The sequence below is a fragment of the Erythrolamprus reginae genome, chromosome 3 (assembly GCF_031021105.1).
Source record: "Erythrolamprus reginae isolate rEryReg1 chromosome 3, rEryReg1.hap1, whole genome shotgun sequence".
In the NCBI taxonomy this organism is placed as follows: Eukaryota; Metazoa; Chordata; class Lepidosauria; order Squamata; family Dipsadidae; genus Erythrolamprus; species Erythrolamprus reginae.
In genome coordinates, this window is record NC_091952.1 from 28,301,872 (window position 1) to 28,324,866 (window position 22,995).

The 22,995-nt window shown below is 40.7% G+C and overlaps 1 protein-coding gene across 1 annotated transcript in view; it reads left to right on the plus strand.

The window, feature by feature from the left end:
• Window positions 1-6,300: 6,300 nt before the first annotated feature.
• Window positions 6,301-22,995, plus strand: part of SULF2 (sulfatase 2) — a 329,460-nt gene continuing 312,765 nt past the window's right edge. The window contains exon 1 of the mRNA XM_070744663.1: window positions 6,301-6,494. The gene's annotated coding sequence lies outside the window, so the exon portion shown is untranslated. The remainder of the gene's footprint in view (window positions 6,495-22,995) is intronic.

A 22,995-nucleotide genomic window follows, 5' to 3' on the forward strand; every position in this document is an offset into this window, starting at 1 on the left:
ATAATGTTCTTTACCAATAAGTGGTGGAGAAGACAATGACCAATAAAGTCAAGTGTTATTCACTGCATAAATACATCTGATGACCCAAATGAAAAAAGTATGTTAAGACTTTCTGTCTTCTCTGATATCCAGATATTTTAAACAAACTCATGTGGCATGGCCACTATTAAGGAGTTTTAGTTCAAAATAACGGGGCATACCGATGCTGGGAAAATCAGGTAGATTTTGTCCCAAAGTTTAATTTGTGTATGTTTGTATATCCCTGATGCAAAGTGCTTTGTAGTAAATGAAACATAATTTCTGGTGATCATTATGTTGCAGGCAGTAATCTTATACTCACTCATGCAAGTATATCCTATTGAGCACAATGGATTTATTTCAATGCAATTTATAGGACAGTTTGTTTTGTCGATATCTATGAGGTTAAAATCATATATTTGCAAAAAGGATGCTGCCGTCACAGAGATAATTACTAACTAATATTTATTGCACTTGTCTATGTAAATTTATCTTTAGCAAGCAAACAGTACCAGGGTCTAAAAAGACATTCAATTTCAAAAGCAATCTGCATGAGAAAATTAATCCCAGCTCTGAACATATCAAATTCCTTCTTCTATGCCAGTAAGCTCTGCACATTTGTGTGATACAACATTTTCTTCCATAGCCATGTATTTAGTGTTGTGGCAGTTGGAATGGAATCAGTGTTGTACCTCTTGTTTCATAAATCAGCATGCAGAAAAATTCAAAGTTGCCTTTAGATTTAGAATTCAGGGCCCCTCAAAGCTGATGTCTAATTTCATTTAATTTTATAAATGCCTGGGGAAAAGGGAAAGCAGAAACCAAAATACAATGAGATCAATTGATTTAAGGAAAATGGGACATTCTGTAATGACATGACCTTTACAAAACCCTGAATTATCATGCCTGATAGATATAATTAACTTTTAAATATCTGCAAAAGAAGAAGAAGTCATGAGCAGGTAGTTTTTAAAAACGATTTATGTTGAATCCTTATCAGAATTTTTGGAGCATCTCTCCCAACATTTGATTTTGCATAATAATAATAATAATAATAATAATAATAATAATAATAATAATAATAATAATTTATTGGATTTGTATGCCGCCCCTCTCCGCAGACTCGGGGTGGCTAACAACAATAATAAACACAGCATGTACAATCCAATAATAAAAACAACTAAAAACCCCTATTATAAAACCAAACATACACACAACATACCATGCATAACTTGTAATGGCCTAGGGGGAAGAGCTATCTCAACTCCCCCATGCCTGGCAGTATAAATGAGTCTTGAGTAGTTTACGAAAGACAGGAAGGGTGGGGGCAATTCTAATCTCCGGGGGGAGTTGGTTCCAGAGGGCTGGGGCTGCCACAGAGAAGGCTCTTCCCCTGGGGCCCGCCAAATGACATTGTTTAGTCGATGGGATCCGGAGAAGGCCAACTCTGTGGGACCTTATCAGTCGCTGGGATTCGTGCGGTAGCAGGCGGTTCCAGAGTTAATCTGGTCCATTGCCCTGTAGGGCTTTAAAGGTCATAACCAACACTTTGAATTGTGACCGGAAACTGATCGGCAGCCAATTAAAGCTCAAACTATACACAACGTAGTTTATCCACTTGTACTGCACGGAGGATGTCTACTGAAATTAATTGAATAATATTCAATAATATTTTCTCTGGAGAAGACAGCATTAGAATAATAGTGGATGTACATAGAAGAATTATGTGTGCGTATATATATAAAGGAAGAGGCAACAGCCATTGCTATCTCCAGAACGTTTAAAATTGATTAAAAACTAGTAAAATTAACTAAGCTTTTGTTAGTCCTCTGCTAATGTCATCAGAGTATTAAAATCCCCATTGAAGACAGTTGATTTTATATAATGCTACTCAATTTGCTCATTACCCATGTCACAGGCCAACACTCTTCCTTCCCTCCTTTGTTGTTGCTAGCTTAGTCATGTAAACAGGTGGAATTGCTGTTCCTCACTTTATTAATGATATTAATAATATAGTTGTCCACTTTATTTTTCCATCCTAAATGTTTCCATTTAGACATGGCTTTCAGTTCTTGGAATTTAAAATTATTTATGCTATTTATTTTAGACACACAGGCTATCTAAAGAAAATGTGGAGATCTTGGCATTTGCTGAACTTGGTATAATCATATGCATGTTTACTTAGAAATATGTCACAGTATATTTTATGGAGTTTCCTTCTGTGTAGCATGCATACACTGCAGCATTAAGTACCCTTAAATAAATGGTGTGTCAAGAATCTACTGCTTGGCATGAACCGAGAAATAATATAGTAATTACTACCTTTAGCTGTGAATAGTGCCTGAGAAGAAGGGTTTTAGTATATATACTTATGTCTTTAAACAAGTTATTTCTAGTCCTATCACTTGTCATTTAAGCATAACTTGTCTCATTTTAATTCTTAGTTAGATAAATTTAAAATAGGAGTCAAAATAAATGAGATCCTGAATTAAGTATTTACTTTACATAATGTATGCTATCTGAATTGGTGTGTTGTGCTTGGTTCAGCAGAATAACCAAGGCGATGTTTTCATTGTTATTAAATTTGTAGTCAACTCCTTCCAGAAGACTCACAGATGATTACCGCATATTGTTGGTGGGCTCAAGTACAAACGGAAGCAATAGAATAGAATATGCATTATATGGAATAGTTGTTCCATTGAAATATTAGGTTGGATGAATTGTTCTTATTAAAGTATGAATTTAACTGTTCATGCTGTGATGATAGTCATAGATGACTTTAAAAATGATTCGGTAATATCTAAAAAGTTCTGTGGCCCAATCACCATGTTTACAGTTCTAGTACTTTTAATTAATCCAAACTTGTTTGTGTGTTTTCCAAGTCCCTTATATTCTTTAACGACTCATCATTAGGACTGGCAACAATTTGTTGGATGATCTAAACATAATTCCAGGCATGGAAAGGAATGAATAAATCTGTCGTGTTTTGTTCTCTATTTTATTTAATATTTTAAACATTTCAAATTCTTTGGATACAGAAACATTTCTATGTGTCAGAAACAATAAATTATGTGAGACATGTTATCTTTGGGCATAAGACCTGTTCAGTAGTGGCATTCTGTTTATTACAGAGATTAATGGACTTTGGACAAAAGTAAGCCTTCTTTATTTAAGGGCTGAATTTCCAGTCAGGTTTCTTTTTCCCTACAACAGTGTTTTTCAAACTTACAGTAACAACTTTAAGATGTGTGAAATCCAAGAATTAGTTCTGGGAGTTAAAGTCCACACATCTTAAAGTTGTCAAGATTGAAAAGCCTGCCTTACATGCTTATTTTATAAATCTACTGAAAAAAATTGTTAATTTTTTATTTAAGGACTGAATTTCTACCCAGGTCTCTTTTTCCCTACAAAATTGTTTAAAAAAAATTCTGAGACCAAATAATTGGACATCCTCTTTTAAATATATGGCAATGGGTCATCTATCAGTGGTGGGATTCAATTTTATTTATTTATTGTTAGAGTTGAAAGGGACCATGAAGGTCATCAAGTTCAACCCCCTGCCCAAGCAGGAACCCTATAGCACGCCAGTCAAGTGGCAGTTAAATCTTCTCTTTAAAATGTCCAGAGTGTTGGAGTTCACAACGTCCGCGGGTAGGTTGTTCCATTGGTTGATCGCTCTGACCGTCAGGAAGTTCCTCCTTATCTCCATGTTGAATCTCTCCTTGGTCAGCTTCCAGCCCTTGTTCCTCATCCGGCTCTCTGGTGCCAGTTCTGTGGGCGTGATTTGATGGTCATGGCATGGTTTCACGGGTTTGGCAAGGGAAGGATACTGTAAGATCTCTATTCCCACCACATTCCAGAGGAAAATTACTGCAAAATCTCTATTTCCTCCCGATCAGCTGGGACTTGGGAGACAGATGGGGGCTGGGCCAGCCAGAGGTAGTATTTACCAGTTCAGAGAATTTCCCCTACTGGTTCTCTGAACTGCTCAGAACCTGCTGAAACCCACCTCTGGTCTATCTTTTAAAAAATCTGCAGTTAGCTTTCTACAGATCCACAATGTCCTCTACCAGCACCCAGCCCATTGGAAAGTGCATCCAGTCACTGCCATTCCAAGATCTTTTCAAGTTCACTAAGATACAGTGAACTTGAAATAAAGTAATTAGGAACAGGGATCTGTCTTTTCTTATGTGAAATTGACAGGAGATTTGTCATTTTGCTTTTACAGCAAAAATGGTAAAACTGCTGCTTCTTTTCATACATCACCATTCCATCAATGAAAAAAATCATACTGCTAGGAACGAGCGGGACCTTTTCAGAAATTGGAAGAAGGTGGCCACTTCCTACATTAAAATAAATCCTCCAATCTTTTAGTCTGTAGAAATTCTCAGTCATCCAGGTCATGGTTGTCCCAAAGGTGCTTTTTCAGGAGGCAACTGGAGTTTTCGGAGAAGGGTGGCATACAAGTCTAAATAATAATAATAATAATAATAATAATAATAATAATAATAATAATAACAACAACAACAACAACAACAACAACAACAACAACAACAACAATAACAACTGGACTTTCTTGTTTTTTCTTTTGAAGGCATTTTGCTTCTCATCCAAGAAACTTCTTCATCTCTGACAGGATAGTTCCATTCCCCATTATCCTGTCAGAACTGAAGAAACCTCTTGGATGAGAAGCAAAAAGTCTTCAAAAGAAAGTCCAGTTGCCTCCTGAAAAAGCACCTTTGGGACATCCAATCTTTTTTTAATTATTTGTGAGGGAAAAGACTTTATGTCTCCTGTCAATGCCCTACTCCAGTGATGGAGAACCTTTTTTCTCTCAGGTGCTGAAAGAGGGTGTGTGCGCACTATTGCATAGGTGTGAGTGCCCACACCCATAATTCAATCCCCGGGGAGGGTGAAAACCACTTCCCTCATTCCCCCGGAGGCCACCTGGAGGCCAGAAAAGTCCTGTTTCCCAACTTCTGGTGGGCCCAGTGGGCTTGTGGTTTGCCCTATCCCAGGCTCCAAAGGCTTCCCAAGAGTGATTAGACACACAAGGAATTTGTCTTGGTGCATATGTTCTCAGTGTACAGAAAAGAAAAGATACATTTGTCAAGAATCATGAAGTACAATACTTAATAATTGTAGGAGTCAAATCAGCAATGAGGAAACAATCAATATTAATAAAAATCTTAAGGATACAAGCAACAAGTTACAGTCATACAGTCATTAGTGGGATGAAATGGGTGATAGGAATGATGATTAAAAAAACTAGTAGTAATAGTAGTGCACTTAGGAAATAGTTTGACAGTGTTGAGGGAATTATTTGTTTAGCAGAGTGATGGCATTTGGGAAAAATTGTTCTTGTGTTTAGCTGTCTTGTCTTTAATAACATACACCTGGAATAAAGTTTATATATCCTGTCAAAAAAATAAAGGGAACACTCAAAGAACAGATCCTAGATCTGAATGAATGAAATATTCTCATTGAATACTTTGTTCTGTGCAAAGTTGAATGTGCACAACAGCATGTGAAATTGATTGTCCATCAGTGTTGCTTCCTAAGTGGACAGTTTGATTTCACAGATGTTTGATTTATTTGGAGTTTATATTCTGTTGTTTAAGTGTTCCCTTTATTTTTTGTGAGCAGTGTATAAAGAACTTATGAATGATTGACTAAAATGTATAATTATGTATTTCACTGTATTGTTGCAATAATTAAAGTATATTGATTTATGTATGGAATGATGATTAAAAAAACTTTTTTGAAAAAAACCTAACAAACAAATAAGGTATTTCGCTTGGGCGAGGAACCAGGAATTTAGCAGGTGGACGCAAAAAAAAAAAGTTAGGACGAGGGCGAGGGATGTCAAAGGCAAGAGGATGAGGAGAGCGAAGGGCGACTTAATTGTGCCTCCAACTGGGCCTTCCGGCAGATAACCTTCCCGCCCTACATCTCCCCTTCCCCCCCAACACGCACACACACCAAAAACGCCACAGGAAAAACGGGGCTGAGGAAGAGAGAAAGACGCGCTGCTTCGCCCACAAGCCCCCTCCCCTCCCCAAGCCAAAACGGCGCTTTGCAACAGATGGTTCCAGGCATCTCCCGCTCCTCCTCCTCCTCTCGGCTCGATCTTGCCTTGCTCGCCCGGCTGTTCCGTCGGGAGCCCCTCGCGCGGCGCACAGAGGGAGGGCGGGACCCAGGGCAAAGCGGCGGCTGTGTGGTCTTGCAAGGGCGCGCGCGCACGCGCCGCTCTTCCATTCCATCGCGCGGGTTCGGGCTGACGGACCCGTCGCGGCTATAAGCCGCCGCCGCCGCTCGCTCCCCGTTTGCCAGGGCGAGCGCCCCGCTCCGCCTCCGTTTACTCCTGCGGAGCGCGTGGGGTGGGTGTTGTCCTCCGGTAAATTCGGCGCTGGCGCCTCGGCCCTGAGCGCGCGCTGAGGAAAAGAAGCGCGCCTTGCCTCACGAGCCGAAAAAGGGTGAGTTCCTCGGGTCGGGGGAGCGCGCGCGCCAGAGGGCAAAGCGCCCCCGTTTCTCTGCCCTTCCCCGCCTCCCTTTTGTAGCTTTGGAATCTTGACCCGGTTTTTTCTCGCCTGTGAGGCACCCGCGGCAGGACGGGTTCGCCTTAAAGGTGCCGCCTTTAAGGAGAAGTACGGGGATGGGAGGGGGGGGGGAAAAGGCGGACCTCGCCACCGCTTGGCCGACCCCGACGGCGCTGTGTTTTGTTTTCTAACGGGGGGCTGACAGAGAGAGAGCGAGAGAGAGAGAGAGAGAGAGAGCGCTGCCCTTTAACTTTGCGCGCCGTCTTGATTGGGTGTCTTTTCTCCCGAAGTCCCGTTAAGAGCCACTTGCTTTCAAGGGGGACGAGAGGTGAAAAGAATAGGCTGAGTCTTGTCTCCGGGGTCTTTCAGAGCTGAGGCTTGGAACAGTTTTCAGGAGTATTTTTGAAGGTTGGGAAGCCCAGGTGAAGCAGAGGGAGGAGTGGGGAGGGGGAAACGAACCTATGTGAGAGAGTGCAGTATAACAGCAATAGCATTTTTAAAATTTGTTTGTTTTTTTCAAGTACATGTTGGAGGTGTGTAAAGATATAATAATGTTCATATACATGATACTAGTAAGAAAAAATAAGAAACATTAGATAAGGGGCGTGCATAAGTGCATTAGCCTGCCTTCCTTCCCCTGTCCTACTGTCTCTCCTATATCTCCTATATCTCCTCTTCTATCCCCCTAACTTTTCTTCTACTCCCTCATTGATATATCCTATGCCTATATTTTCTCTTCTGTTCTTTATTTGATATATTTTACTTTGAGTGTATCCTCCATAACCTTCATTATGTGTCATTGTGTTTTTGGACTACATAAATAAATAAAATAAAATTCATGTACATGATACTACCGTAGTAAAAAAAATAAAAGAAACATTAGGACAGGGGACGGAAGGCATGCTGGTGCACTTATGCTTATCTTATATACCCCTTCATAAGTGTATTTACAGCCCTCTCTAAGCGGTTGACAGAATCAGCAGGTTTCCCCCGGCAATCTGGGTCCTCATTTGACCCACCTCGGAAGGGATGGAAGGCTGAGTCAACCTTGAGCCGGTGGTGAGATTTGAACTGCTGAACTACAGCTAAGCAGTTAGCTGGAGTAGCCTGCAGTGCTGCTTCAACATTGAGCCTTTTCAGTCCTGTGCCGCCCTCGTTTTAAAAACTTGAAGCAGCTGCACGAAACGTGTTTGTTTAAAAAACAACGTAGATCCGCTGAAAGGAGAGGACGGTTGCTTTCCGTACCGTTTGCAAAAGCCGAATTGAAACTGACCATTGATGGGCTCTACCGTTATCTGACGGCGAGGTAGTGCAAGGGAGACCATGTGACACAACAGCTCTGCCCTCTCAACACCATGCTGCTTCTTAAGGCTCCTAATTTTTAAACAGTGCTTTTAAAGGCGAAGATAGGGCTGGCCCCCGTTCACGCTTTTGTTTTGCTAGACTGGAATGTCTTTCTTTAGTGTTGGAGCTTGCATGCGGACTGCAGGCTTCTGGCTAGCAACAGGTGTGGGTAATCCATCACATCCCCGGTTGACATTAGTTACTGAGCGTTTGTCTGGAGTAAAATCTGAGCGGAGAGTAGAGTGACATTCAGCCAGAAGAAACTGATTAATTGTGATCCAAGCATTGGATTTCATAATCCCCCCAAGGTTTCCTTTAATGGATCTGTCCATATAATACGGTCTTTTCAACCTGCAGAGACCAAGGATTTCTTTCCGAGATCTACTTGAAAGCAACTGCTGCTAATGATAAACTTAAGAGTTGCAGCTGGAATGAGTTCATTAAGCTAAAACTGCCCTCTTGTTTCATTATATGTACTTGGGCTAAATGCAGAGTTCCCTGACTCTATGCCTCCCAGGTGCATTGATGTCAAATCTCCCTAATTTGTAATCAGTGTGGCCAAGGGAGATAAAACTTAAAAATACACAATTGGCATCTAAATTGGAACAGATAAAGGTTCTTGCTGTCTTGCTTTTTGTACTTTTTATATTCATGTTGCTTCCAAAGCATTCGTCTAAATGATTCATTCAGCCTGTTCTAACATTTGTGTTGGTTTACACATAATATCATTGGTTGTCTGGTTGCTTGCTTTATTAAGATTAATGAAGCAGGAAGAAGCCATACCAACAAAATGCTGAAGAAGGAAGTTTTCCTCATCAGTCTTTAAATGAAATTTCTCTTGAATTGATTCATTTCAGTTAACAATTATTGCTTATAAACAAAAACACAAATAATGGTTATAATGTTTTATTACACTGTATAGAGATTATATAATGGAGGATTAATAGCAACTATTGTGATACTGAGAAGTATGAAATAAAATCATAACAACCAAAAACTACACAATCTTGGTTTCACCTTGATAGTATAAATCCTATAGAAGTTAAAAAATCTCTATTTTGATCTCTTGAAAAGTATATTTGTGAACATGCAGCCATCCTAAGATAATTGTTTGCAAGGCAATCAGTTTGAGAAGGGGTGAGTTAAGGCTTACTTCAGGATTCATGCCATGCAGTTAATATTTTTAAAAATTTCGCATTCAGTCTTTACAAAAAAACCCTGAACAACTCTTCAATTATACTTGGATGTACTGTTCAGGCAATTCTTGATGAAATACCACCCAGGGCAAAGAACTATGAATTATATTGGCATTGAGTTACTTCTGCAATATTTGCAGCTCTAACTGTTATATAAAGAGTATGCCGCTATAGGATCCAAGTATAATCTATCGTAAGATTTGGAAACTTTTAATGCTTCTGATATTTATAAGGAAAACAAACTTGGAATTTGAAAAGAATATATAATAGGTTAGATTTCAGTTACAACTCAGACAAGTATTGCATTTCAATGTAATTACAATTGATACCACAAATGATTAAGGCAGAGGTGAAATGCCCTGATTTGCTTGTGCCTATCGGTTGTTGGAGAGTTGGTCATGAACGGGGCGTGAGACTCCGCCCACCTTCCTGGACTTTACCCCCTACATTACCCCCTACATATGCGCAAAGCATTCTGAGGATGTGCAGAGAACCCAAATGGTGGCATCCGGGCAAGTGGGCGGAGCCTCATGCTCCCTTCGCAACCAGCTTTCCAATGACCAACAGGCACGGGTGAACCGGAAGCCTCTCACCCCTAGATCAAAGGGTTTAGCAAACATAGCCCAAGAATGTATATAAATGTACTGCATCCCTTCTCACTGTGATGACCTTTAGATATTTTGAGGTATAAATCTCAACTTCATTTGTATTTTAGCAATGCTGGAGGTGCTTATGGGAAAGATGGTTCAAAACGTTCTAATGGCGGTCTGGTAAGACTGCAACTTCATAAGCAATGTATAAATAAGCCCATGATATAGGTACAGCAATTCAAATATTGGGATATTGAATGCATTGTGAATGTTTGATTTAAAAAAAACCCACAATACAACTTATCAAAAATTCCAATTGCTTTTAAAAGGGTAGTGAAGTACATATATCCTTACAGATATTTCTTAAATCGTAAAAGAATGGAAGCAATGGAGAAACCTGAAAATCAGCTTTAAGTCTTAAATATGTAAATATTTGTGGAATACTTATAAGCCAGTAAGCAATTAACCATCAATGCACAATTTATTTATAACGTTATAAATAATAATTATAATGTAATTCCAGTACCATACACCTTTTAATAGTGTAACTATAGTTTATTACCAATTACAGGTTAAACATTCTTCTGTCACAATATGACCTGGTAAGGAAGGTAAGTGGAATCCATCCCTGATTTGAATTCCAATCAGGTAACCATGGGGACAATGCAAGGATCCTTTGTAAAATGGTCATAAGTCACTTTTTTCAGGGCTGTTGTAACTTTGAACAGTCCTTAAATGAACGATTGTAAGTTGACTACCTCTATAAAGCTATTACGTGTTTTTTAATGTCTGAGATGAAATTCAGTGGTCCCCATTCCTTCAGAACTAAAGTATGAGGGTTATTCGGAAAGTAAGGTTACAAGGCACGCAGCTCTCGTGGGGAATGTTCGTGGGGTAAGTTGGTATTACTTTTATGTAGTGGGAAGCCAATGGAAGAGAATGGGTATTCTTCCAGTGCATTGATTGACGTTTGCTCTCTGGAGTATGGTGATAAGCCCAAGCTTCATCTCATGACACTATACGGTTTATTTTATTTATTTATTTTATTAATTGGACTTATATGCCACCCCTCTGTGTGGACTCAGGGCGGCTTACAACATTTCGATAAAACAGATACAATATATAAAATATTTCTAAGCCAATTAATAGAATAGTTAATTTAAAAATTATCTTGAAACTAATCATTAAAATCAAACAATTACATGCCTACTTGCCTTCAGTCTCGAAACGGTCAAGAAATTCTCGAGCGGCATTGACTGTCAATTTTGTGCGCTTCAGTAAGTATCTTGGGCACCCATCGCGAACATTCCCCATGAGAGCTATAGGCCTTGTAACCTTACTTTCCAAATAACCCGCATAATGTTGGCTTACAAAGTAGGAGATTATGAATATTATAGTTTTTATAATGTAATCAGAGGTGGTATTCAACTGTTTGGACCGGTTTGGGTAAATTAGTAGTAGTGACCCGTGGACCGCCCAACCTCCCTGGCGCTATGCCATTCTATTTAGGTACATTTTTAAGCTGCGCAAATGCTTGCAAGCCATGTGCATGAGCACAACGCACGCACGGAAGGCCACACATGTGCGTAGGTGAATGCTTGCTCACCTTTGCAAATCAGTAGGGAAAATAAATGAATACTATCTCTGAATGTAATATGTTTACTTTCTAACTCCAGCAATCTTGCCTCCTAACTTTTTCACAGTTTGAAATAATTATGCCTGGTCTTCTCAGTGCACAACCCCTGCACACTGATTTTCAGTTCCCAGTCCTAATCAGTTCAACTTCCAAATTTTTGTACTATATTGAGCCTTATTTTTTCTAACATTTCCACTTTCAATGCGATAATTTTTATTGTGTTTTCATTATTTTTATTGTAAGCCTCTCCGGGATTCCTTTTCATCAGAAGCAATGTAGAGATTTGTTTCTAAAATAATTGCTCCCTCTTGAAACACAAATAGCAAAAGAATAGAACAAATCTGTGAGCCAAATCTCCAGCAAAGACCTTGAGTTGAGTCTATAATAAGAGGTTCTTTATTGGTAGTCCTTTCAGGGACAAATGAGATATTGACCAAAATGTTTTTCAGGTAGCAAAGGGTAATGCATGCAGGTACATGCTTGTTTCTAATCATTGTTCTGTTCGGGTACAGCATGGAATTGATGGTGTCTTGGGTGCATGCCTAAAAAACGTTTCTGGAAATAAATAACAAGGTTCGTGATTGGTTTCAAGAGGGTACTTGTACGGTTAGAATTGAAACAGAAACTCAAGTTCCAGGAGCAGCTTAAAGATAGGATTCTTTTGATATAAAAAGAGTGTCCCTTAATCAGCAGCTTTACAGAAATTGCCTTTTTTAATGTGCACAAAAGCCTTGCTCTAATATTTAAAAACATGTGACCATGGAAGTAAAGTGAATCCCTTGGCCTTTGCCCATCCAATTAACATCCTTCAGTTTGGTGCTGATAATGTATACCCACTATGATTGGTTCTGCCCGTGTGATAGTCTTTTAAATCCTGTAACAATGCCCTAGTATTAGTAAATAATAATTTACAATGGTAAAGCTTCTTTCATTCTATTGCTATCTTATCTACAGATCACTCAGAGTGTGAGCTAAATTGAAGCGTACCTATAAAGCTAGCTTACTAACTAAGCCTCTTTTTAATTCCATAAAGAACAAAATTTTTAAGAAACAACCTTTTGGTTTGGAGCATTGTATGGCAAAACTACTTTAGCTTATGCTCTTTGCAATGATATTCTATACCTTTTCTTCAAGAATGGATCCTCAAAATAATTGTATGCTTTGAATGACACCTCATAATGTATAGTAATTAGCATTGGATATGGAATAATTTAAAACTTGAGTAAGTAGACAGAGAAAAATTAAGCTCACATACTCTATGTTTTTAAACAAATAGCTTCTGAAAAGAAGGAATCATCAATATGCGGATGATACCCAGCTTTACATCTCCACCCCATGCCCAGTCAACGAAGCGGTGGAAGTGATGTGCCGGTGCCTGGAGGCTGTTGGGGCCTGGATGGGTGTCAACAGACTCAAACTCAACCCGGATAAGACGGAGTGGCTGTGGGTTTTGCCTCCCAAGGACAACTCCATCTGTCCGTCCATTACCCTGGGGGGGGAATTATTGACCCCCTCAGAGAGGGTCCGCAACTTGGGCGTCCTCCTCGATCCACAGCTCACATTAGAACAACATCTCTCAGCTGTGGCGAGGGGGGCGTTTGCCCAGGTTCGCCTGGTGCACCAGTTGCGGCCCTATCTGGACCGGGACTCATTGCTCACAGTCACTCATGCCCTCATCACCTCGAGGTTCGACTACTGTAATGCTCTCTACATGGGGCTACCTTTGAAAAGTGTTCGGAAACTTCAGATCGTGCAAAATGCAGCTGCGAGAGCAGTCATGGGCTTACCTAGGTATGCCCATGTTTCTCCATCACTCCGCAGTCTGCATTGGCTGCCGATCAGTTTCCGGTCACAATTCAAAGTGTTGGTTATGACCTTTAAAGCCCTTCATGGCATTGGACCAGAATATCTCCGAGACCGCCTCCTGCCGCACGAATCCCAGCGACCAATTAGGTCCCACAGAGTGGGCCTTCTCCGGGTCCCGTCAACTAAGCAATGTCGGTTGGCGGGCCCCAGGGGAAGAGCCTTCTCTGTGGCGGCACCGGCCCTCTGGAACCAACTCCCCCCGGAGATTAGAACTGCCCCTACTCTTCCTGCCTTCCGTAAACTTCTTAAAACCCACCTTTGCCGTCAGGCATGGGGGAATTGAAACATCTCCCCCTGGGCACGTTTAATTTATATATGGTATGCTTGTGTGTGTGTCTGTTAGTATATGGGTTTTTTTTTAAAAAATCTTTAAAATTTTAAATTGTTTGATTACTTATGATTTGTTTCTACATGTTGTGAGCCGCCCCGAGTCTTCGGAGAGGGGCGGCATACAAATCCAAGTAATAAATAAATAAAATAAATAAATTTTTAAAATGTAACGAAAATTGAGCCCAAAATTTATGATGCCAAGTGAGACATTTGTTAAGTGAGTTTTGCTCCATTTTATGACCTTGTCACAGTTATTAAATGAATCTAACTTATCCATTGACTTTGCTGATCAGAGATCACATGACTTCAGGACATTCCAACTGTTCTAAATATGAACCCTTTGCCAAGCATCTGAATGTTGATCACATGACCGTGGGGATACTGCAATAGTCCTAAGTGTGAAAAATGGCCCAAAGTCACTTTTTTTGGTGAGGATATTACTTTGAAGGGTCACTAAATGAACTGTTGTAACTTGAGGACTACTTGTAATAGGTCTGACTCAGCACAGCTAGCTCCTAATTCCAGTTCCGTAGTAAGGAGTCAGAGGCAGACTTTGGGAAGAGTGCCAAATCCTAAATCACACCACCAGTTAAAGAGGCTCCTCAGGGAAATGGGCATTAACTCTAATTAAGTACAGTCAGGAACTGTGACTATTTAAAACTAGGCTGCAGATCTTCTCTAGTTAGACCTCCGGAACCGCCTGCTACCGCATGAATCCCAGCGGCCGATAAGGTCCCACAGAGTTGGCCTTCTCTGGGTCCTGTCGACTAAACAATGTCATCTGGCAGGCCCCAGGGGAAGAGCCTTCTCTGTGGCGGCCCCAGCCCTCTGGAATCAACTCCCCCCCCAGAGATTAGAACTGCTCCCACCCTCCTTGTCTTCCGTAAACTACTTAAGACCCACCCATACCACCAGGCATGGGGGATTTGAGACATCTTTCCCCCAGGCTTATTATAATTTATGTTTGGTATGTATGTGCTGTTTGGTTTTTAATTATGATAGGGTTTTTAGTTTTTTAATATTAGATTTGTGCCATTATAATATTGTTTTTATCATTGTTGTGAGCTGCCCCGAGTCTTCGGAGAGGGGCGGCATACAAATCTAATAAATAATAATAATAATAATAATAATAATAATAATAATTATTATTATTATTATTATTATTATTATTATTTGCAAGACCTGTCTTTAATACTCTACACTAGCTACTTTCTGCTTCTTGCCTCGCAATCACACCTTTCAACTTTTGTATCAGCTTTCAGAAAACTTTCGGGTGCTTCAGCCTATGGGTTGCCTTGAACAATTATCTCCGTATTCTTGCCTCTGAACTCTCCTAACTTGCTGCAGTAGATGTAATTACAAGGCAAGCAACTTCTCCTGCTTCATTCTCACTGACTAAACAGCCAGCCTTTCTCTCCCTGCCTCAAGATTTACAACTTGTCTAATAAAAGCTCTCCAACTAGAAATTGCTATGTTTGCTGTTTATATCAGCATAAGGCTTGCATTGAACATTGCTTATTTTAGTTGCTGTTTGGTTTAGAGAAGTGATGGCGAATGTGTCAAGAATTTGCTGGTGTGTCACACGCATCCCCCCCCCCCCGAACAAAAGAGAAACAAAGCTTTATCTACAGGTACTCCTTGACTTACAATAGTTCATTTGTTGACCTTTCGAAGTTACAATGGAACTGAAAAAAGTGGCTTATGACTGTTTTTCACGTAGCTTTGCAGCATCTCCATGGTCACATGATCAAAATTCACATGCTTTGCAACTGACTTATATTTATGATGGGTTCATAGGGTTCACCTTTTGTGACCTTCTGGCAGGCTAAAGTCAATGGGTAGCCAGATTACTTTTCTATAGTCTCTGCGCTCTCCAAAACCATATGAAAGTCCACTCCGTTCTTGCATGATATCCAGAAGCTCTGGAAGCTGCCTGAGAGGACCATCCTGTTGCACGACTTCCAGTGTGTCCAGAAGCTGCATAAGAACATTTCCCATTCTTCTTGTGGGGCCTCCATAGACTGAAAATCTCATGGCACCCTTTTGGGGATATTTATGTCAGCTGTTGGTGAATGCTGATGTGTCATCCAAAATGTCATGGCACGTCACCTTTGACATTCATTTTATTTTATATCCTGTTGTAAGCCATCCAGAGTCCTTTGGGTGTTGGGCGGCATAGAAATATAATAAATCAATAGATAAAATAAACATGTTCAAGAAATCAAGCAGAGACCATACAGATATTGAGATATGAAACAAGTTATGTACACAATGGTTTATTTTCTAAAACACATTAAGCTAAAACCAAAGAACCATATTGAAATTGAATGTTTTGCATAAACTCAGTTATACATTTTTACTTACTCTTATCAGGATATTGTAATCAATAATTTATTTTAAGTTTTGTTCTAGTGCTGATTTGTGCATCTTTAAAACTTATAGCAGTTTTCTTCAGTTTCCAGATATATTGAACAAAATTCTAAAGCAGTATAGTGATTGGAGTTATAGGAACTGAAGTTCTTTATATTGAGAGGACACAAAGCTAATGGCGTTTGATTTACAGAGTAAAACACTTGTTTCTGTAATTTTGAGCCACTCAAAATCCAGATACATAATTACTGCATTACTTTATGTAAATAAGCAGGTTATGGCATCTCCATGCCACACTGTGCCAGGTATGCAGGAATTTACTTTGAAGTTCATCTTCTTTAATTGATTCAAGAGCCATATTACAATGAAGAAAAGTAAAACACTTTTCTTCAAGCTAAGTGGGTATCCAGTGGAGTTGTTGTGGCTAGACTGTCAGTGTTGTTTCAAAAAAAACTAAGAAGAGTTTCTGAAAGCTTATTAGTAGGTTAGATTATACATTTGTCCAAGAAATCCCCTTTTTGGGCCTATATGCAACAGCAAATTACAATCCGGTTGCCAAAAATCATATCTTCGTTATTTGAGGTTGAATATAGCTTTGTATATAGCTCAGACGCAAAACTTAATTCCATGTAACTTGTTTGTGGGAAGTAAAAATATGGCAAGAATGAATTGAGAATTTGTTCAGCAGAAATATGGAGTAATTAATTGCCTTCTACATATTACAAGAGTAGCAAATAATGTTTGTTTGGGTCCATCTTTGAGTTGGATGGAAGGAGGTTGTATGCCTCCTTCTCAAGCCATTGCTAGATTGGTGCTGTACAACTTTAATCCAGTCTTGAAAATTTCCTTTTTACAAACAGTTCTTGAGAAGATAGTTGGATTGCACCTTCAGAAGACATTTCTGGAAGCAGATTATGTGGACCCTTCTCCATTAAATTTCAGACCAGGGCATAGCATTGATCAAGTATCTATCTATCTATCTATCTATCTATCTATCTATCTATCTATCTATCTATCTATCTATCTATCATCTATCTATATCATATATATTCTCTCCTTATCTCTTATATCATATATATCCTCTCCCTCCCATCCACTTCTCTTCTTTTTTACTTTCTATCTTCATATATATTACTACATATATATTCTCTTCCATATGTATTGTATATTGGACAAAGAATAAATAAAATAAAAAAATAAAATAAAAATAAAAGTAGTTGGATGGCCTGTGGCAGAATCTGGATAGTGGCGTTTTTCTTATGGATTCTTGATTTATTTATTTATTTGAATTTCTAGGCCGCCCTTCTGCGTAGACTCAGGGCGGCTTACGAATAGGAATAAATACAAAATACAACAAGTGAGAAACCCAAATATAAAATCTGATTGAAACCCCCAAATATTACGCTCATGTCAACCACCAGAGCAAGATGCCAGTGCTCAACGGACCCAGGCCTGCCAGCAAAGATGAGTTTTTAAAATCTTATGAAAAGCCGGGAGGGTGGGAGCAGTAGGGAGGGAGTTGATTCCAAAGGGCCGGAGCTGCCACAGAGAAGGCGCTTCCCCTAGGCCCCATCAGGTGGCATTACTTAGCTGAGAGGACCTAGACAGGGCCAACTCTGGGACCTGACTGGCCGCTGAGATATGGTAAATGGTTTTGATGCCCTTCAAACCATTGATCATGGTATTCTTGATGTGTGTATAATGTGTGTATTGGTATGTAGAAATGATCTTTGGAGATGGAAGAGCTGTTGTTATATGCATTCCCCCTTACTGTTGATCCCCAAGGTGATCAGGAAGGTGCTGCAGGAGAAGGCCAAAGTGATTCTCCTTGCTCATCACTGGCCCAGGAGAATCTGGTCCACGGACCTCCGTATTCCCTCCTTGGAAGATCCCTCCAACAGAGTGGTCGCTTGTCCAGGAGTCAGTTCAGCATCCAGATCTGCGCTGGTTACAATTGTTTGCCTAGTGTTTGAGCAACTCACTCTGACATACTGTGCAGATTATGTTGGCCTCCAGGAGGCCATCCACAGAACATATATATTCGGCCACCTGGAGGGCCTTTTGCAACTGGTATGGGCAGATGGGGTACTCTCCGGTTGACTTGTCCATTGTTAAGGTCCTCCAGTTCTTGCTCCAAGGTCTGGCCAAAGGTCTCTCCCCAAACACACTCCATTGACAGCTTGCAGTTCTATCAAAAGTATTTGTCTTCTGGGTCACTGGATGCCCTGTCTGCTCACCCCTTACTTCGCAGACTCATTAAAGGGCAGCCAACCTGTGTCCACCCACAGTTCATCAATTCCCAACTTGGGACCTGACCAAAGTGCTGCAGGCTCTGTTGGGGAACCCATTTGAGCTCTTGGTGACCACATCCCTCATACATTTGACATACAAGGTAGTTTTTCTCATGGCCATGACATCCCCCTACCCAATCTCCAAGTTGGTTGCTTTGTCTATATGGGGGCACTTGTGCATTTTCCACTCAGACAGGGTGGTATTCAGACTAGACCCTAGCTTTGTCCCAAAGGTGAATTCCTACTTTCACAGGCTACAGGAAATAATTTCCCCCAGTTTTTACCTAGCTCCAACCACTGACACTGAGGTGTGCTGACATCAGCTGGACGTCCGTAGGGCCCTCGATACTCATGTACACTGTACTTCTTCTTTTCGTAAGCACCTCTGGGTGATATAAGGAGTCATCTTCAACCATGGGTCATCGCTCTGTTATTGCGTTGTCTTTCTTTGCCATGACCTTCTGATGGGGCAGCCCATTCTATGTGCAATGCTGCAAACATCACTGCTTGGTCAATACAACACATGGCTGCACGGCAGATCTTCTCCACCATTGAGGAGATCTGCCATGCAGCCACCTTGTCATCCCCAACGCTGTTTATCCATCACTATAAACTGGACGTGTTTGCCTTAGAGGAGGCAGCCTTTGGGCAATGGGTATTGTAATAGGTGACTCAGGACGGTGGGGGGGTCCAGACAGGATTAACATCACCCGTCCAAGGGACACAGGGCTTTGTTATGTCCCATCCTTGGAGGCTAGCTACACCCACTATGGAGAATGGAGCTGCGTGATATGCTTAATGTAAGTGAGAGCTCATCATGTCTGATATGGGAGATACACTCAATGTCTGATCATTGTCCTTTATCAAAAGAGGGGGGTTGACAGTAGAGGGGTGCCTTTATACTTCAGAGTCGGTCCTGATTGGCTAAAGGGCAGTGTGGGGAGTAAGGTGGAGCTAGCCTCCTTGGAGCTAGCTCTACCTTACGAAAAGGGGCACATCAGGTAGGTCCAATGCTCATTCTGATAATGTAATCTTACAGTGAAGATAAATAAAATTAATATCCATTGTTGTGTTTCTTGTCTGGAATGGGCTAACATCAAGTCTGAAAGTATTTTCCCCTCCTTTCTTTTTTACTTCCTTTACTCGAGGTATACCTCTATGCCAGCCCCTTTGGTTACCAAATGCAATTCAGGGTTTTAGCTTCAAACTTCGTTGTATCGGCTCTGACTGTCTCCCATTGTTTCTATCCATTCTATCCTCTTAGGAGCAGGTCTGATAGATTGGGCATTTTCCAATTCCTGTCTTTAAAACAATATTATCTAATTAAACCTATATGGTATGTCCTGTGGAATAGTATATTCCCAAAAGTTAATTTGATTTATGAATCAATATGTTTATTTGTGCTCACTCTCACACTGAATAATTTCAACTATTTTGTCAGTCTGTATAAAACAAGTGTAGTCATTTGTCAAAATTCTAAAGAACGTGATCAGTTTCAGTTTGTACTTCATCTTTATTATGTTCCTGGCCCTGAATATGTATCTCCAAAAGCATGTGTTAATTTATATTGCCTTTCTGGTCAGAATTCATTCATACATCATTTCTTTCTCTTTGTTCTGCCATCTGTCAAGTATAAGATATTGACTGCTTCTGTGCATCTCTAACCACTGTTTACGCTCCCAAAAATGTTTTGGAATGGAAGCCACTTAAATGGCTGTTGAAGTCATTTGCACATCCCAAGACATCTTGCAAATGCTTTCTGTGGTTCATTTAGCTTGTTTAAATGGAACTGGCAGAGGATTGTGTACTAGTACACTTGTTCATTCATGGGAAGCCAGAATTCTCAATGATGTGCAAGTGTTCTTAATGGGTTTTGTTTCTAGGGAGGATTGAAAAAAGCTAACCCACTTGGGAGCAGCCATCATTTCAAGGTACTTGGAGCCTTTCTTGAAAAAAAAAACAATTTCCCCTTCCCTGTTGCAAATATAAAATCGCTTTGAGTATATGTAATCACCAGAGCACAGTTCCCTCTAAGCTGAGCAGTGAGCAATCGCTCACTTAAAAATCACCATCAACTCAGAGTTTTCCAAACCTGCCCAGAAGCCGAGAGGGAAAGAGTGAGAGGGAAGGAGAGAGAGAGGGAGAGAGGAAGAGATAGAAAAAAGAGAGGAAGGAAAAGAGAAAGAAAAAGAATGGGAGTAAGGAAGAGAGAAAGAAAATCAAACTCTAGTTTGAAACTAGCTCAACTATTTAAGTGGCATTTTGATATTGATAGAGTTGTCCCATTATGAGCTCACTGTTATAGACACACAGTACAGTATTTTATTTTAAAATTCTCTGAGGCAAAACAGGGTGGGGTTTTGTTTGTTTGTTTATTTATTTACTTGTTTATTTATTTATTTATTTATTATTTCTGTGCTGCCCAGTCCCGAAGGGACTGCCGCTCAGACACTATACTTTTCCGCCCACCCCCCCAAAAAATTAGAGGGAACACTGCACCAGAGGTGAGTGGATTAACCCTGACTGCTTAGCTTTGGTCCACCATTGCTGGTAGAGAACGTCTCTAGAAGCTATCTTGCCACAAAATAATTGCCTGTCCTAATACATATTAAAAATCAGTGTTAACTCCCAGCAGCTGCCTGGACAAATCATGCAATTTTCTTGGTAATGTTTTTGGAACTGTATTGCCATCCTCTTCATCTTAGGCTGAGGGGCAGAGTCTGGCCTACAATCGTGCTGCTTTCTGAGACTAATGTAGAACTACGGGGTGTCCAGCAAACCTGGAAATCAGGGAATTATCAGGAAAATTGGCGGTTCGGAAAATATCAGGGAATTATCAGGGAATTCAGGAAAAAATGGAATAAATCAGGGAAAAAACCCAAAGTGTATTAAAATATTTAAAAGTCGGGGGGAAATCAGGAAAAAAAAAAACCAGATTGTGCTGCCTAGCAGAGTCTAGCAAAAATGAGCATAATTGTAGCAACAACTTGCTTCCTCAGCTACTGGTATTTCTCCATGGCTTAGCGGTTTGGTATGACGTCAACTACAACCACATCTTAACTAGATTGCAAGTTACAGGGAAATGTCAGGGAAATATCACGGAATTTCAAAATACTTTCTCCCTGGACACCCTGGACTAGACCTTTCCCAATTTCTTACATGATATCTTTAATCACTGCACCAAATTGGTTCTCTCAATATATAGGATTGCTCTTTGTATTCACTAAAGCTTTGGTTGCTTGCAATTTAGCAGCTTGTATCTGAAAAGGCCCTGGAAGAAAAATGTGATTCTCAAACATTACCCCTTCTGTTCAGAAGTAAAATAGTACAAGACTCTGGGGATTTTAGGGAGACAGATATGATGAGAACAATAGGAAAAGCATACATCTGGTGAGTTGCAAGCTTAATTCATGCATTGCAAAACCATTTTTTATTTTTGTGTGAGTGTTGGAGATAACAAGAATATTGCTGAAGGTGACTCTGTAAAGTGTTCTTGTTACCATTTAACTTTCTGTCAGATTTGAACAAAGCTGTTAAAATATTCTGTGAAGAATAAGCACACAGTCTCAAACTACATCCAGTCAGTTTCCTTTAAGGTGAAGAATGGCAAAATCCCTTTGTCTTCTCTGGTCTTAGTAAGATCCCCATATCATTTGATCTTACGAGATTTGGTAGTAGAAATGTAAAGCAGTGGCATGGAAGGTAAGGACGCATACTTACTGTAGACAATTCTACCTCTTTCTCCTTAGTTAAAATGACTTGAAATATTGTATTCAGCAGACCTGGGCAAGGGCTGTGACCAGTTACCTGGAGGAGGAAGCCATGGAGTGTGTGTGGGGGGGGGGGGGGAACAAGCACCTCGAATGAACAGGACAAAAAGACACTGTTCTGTCTGGGTCACTCCAGAAGCCAATACCAACCCAAAAAGAGAATCCAGACACACTGGTAAAAGGCAAAGGCAGTTTTATAAAATTCAAGAAAAACACAGGTAACAGAAAATGTCCTTACAAACAGGAAAATGCTGTATCTTCAGATATATTCACGAAGGCCAAAAGTCCATGCAGCAATACAGAATTCTTGCTGCCAAGCCAAGGCTGTAGATAGCAGACCTATACCTCCCACGGATCTTCCAAAGCTGCTGGGCCACAAGCCAGGAACAGAGACGCCGAGAAACAAGACAGGATAACGCCACACCAAGGTTAAAGGGCTTGCCTGCCTTTTAAACCCTGCTGATGAGTACCACACCCAAACCCAGCTGTTTCTACTTCAATGGTGAAAATATCTCTTTAACTGCTCCTTTCGTTGCTCTGAACATCGCTGTCTCATGTCAATTACACCTTGTGCGTCATCACCTAATGACTCCAAGCTACTGGCTGGGGAGAGCCCCCCTCCCCTGGGGCTCTCATGCTGTTCGCCGTCAACCCATTCCTGATTTTCCTCTCCCCCGTCCAACTGTTCAGCCCCCTCCTCTGCGCTGTCATCCTCCTCCGGGCATGGAGCCAGCAGAGACACAGCTGGTCCCTGAGCAGCCTCTGGCTGAATCACAGCAGACACCCACCAAGAAGGCTCTCTTAGACCCCCACCATCGCGGGACAAATCGGGGCCGCCCTTTTTAGTCCTGTTTTGCCGCAGAAAAGCAACAATCCCTCCTTTCCTCATGGATAATGCGGGGGCAGTGCCAACCGGGAGTGGGGGTGTGGGCTGCTGGGGAGGCGCAGCGCGAGTCAGGAAGTGAAAAGAGGAGGGGGAGGAGAGCGGGCAAATAAATAAGGAACAGAGGGGAGGTTTGGGCTCTTTGTTTGTGTGTGTGTGTAT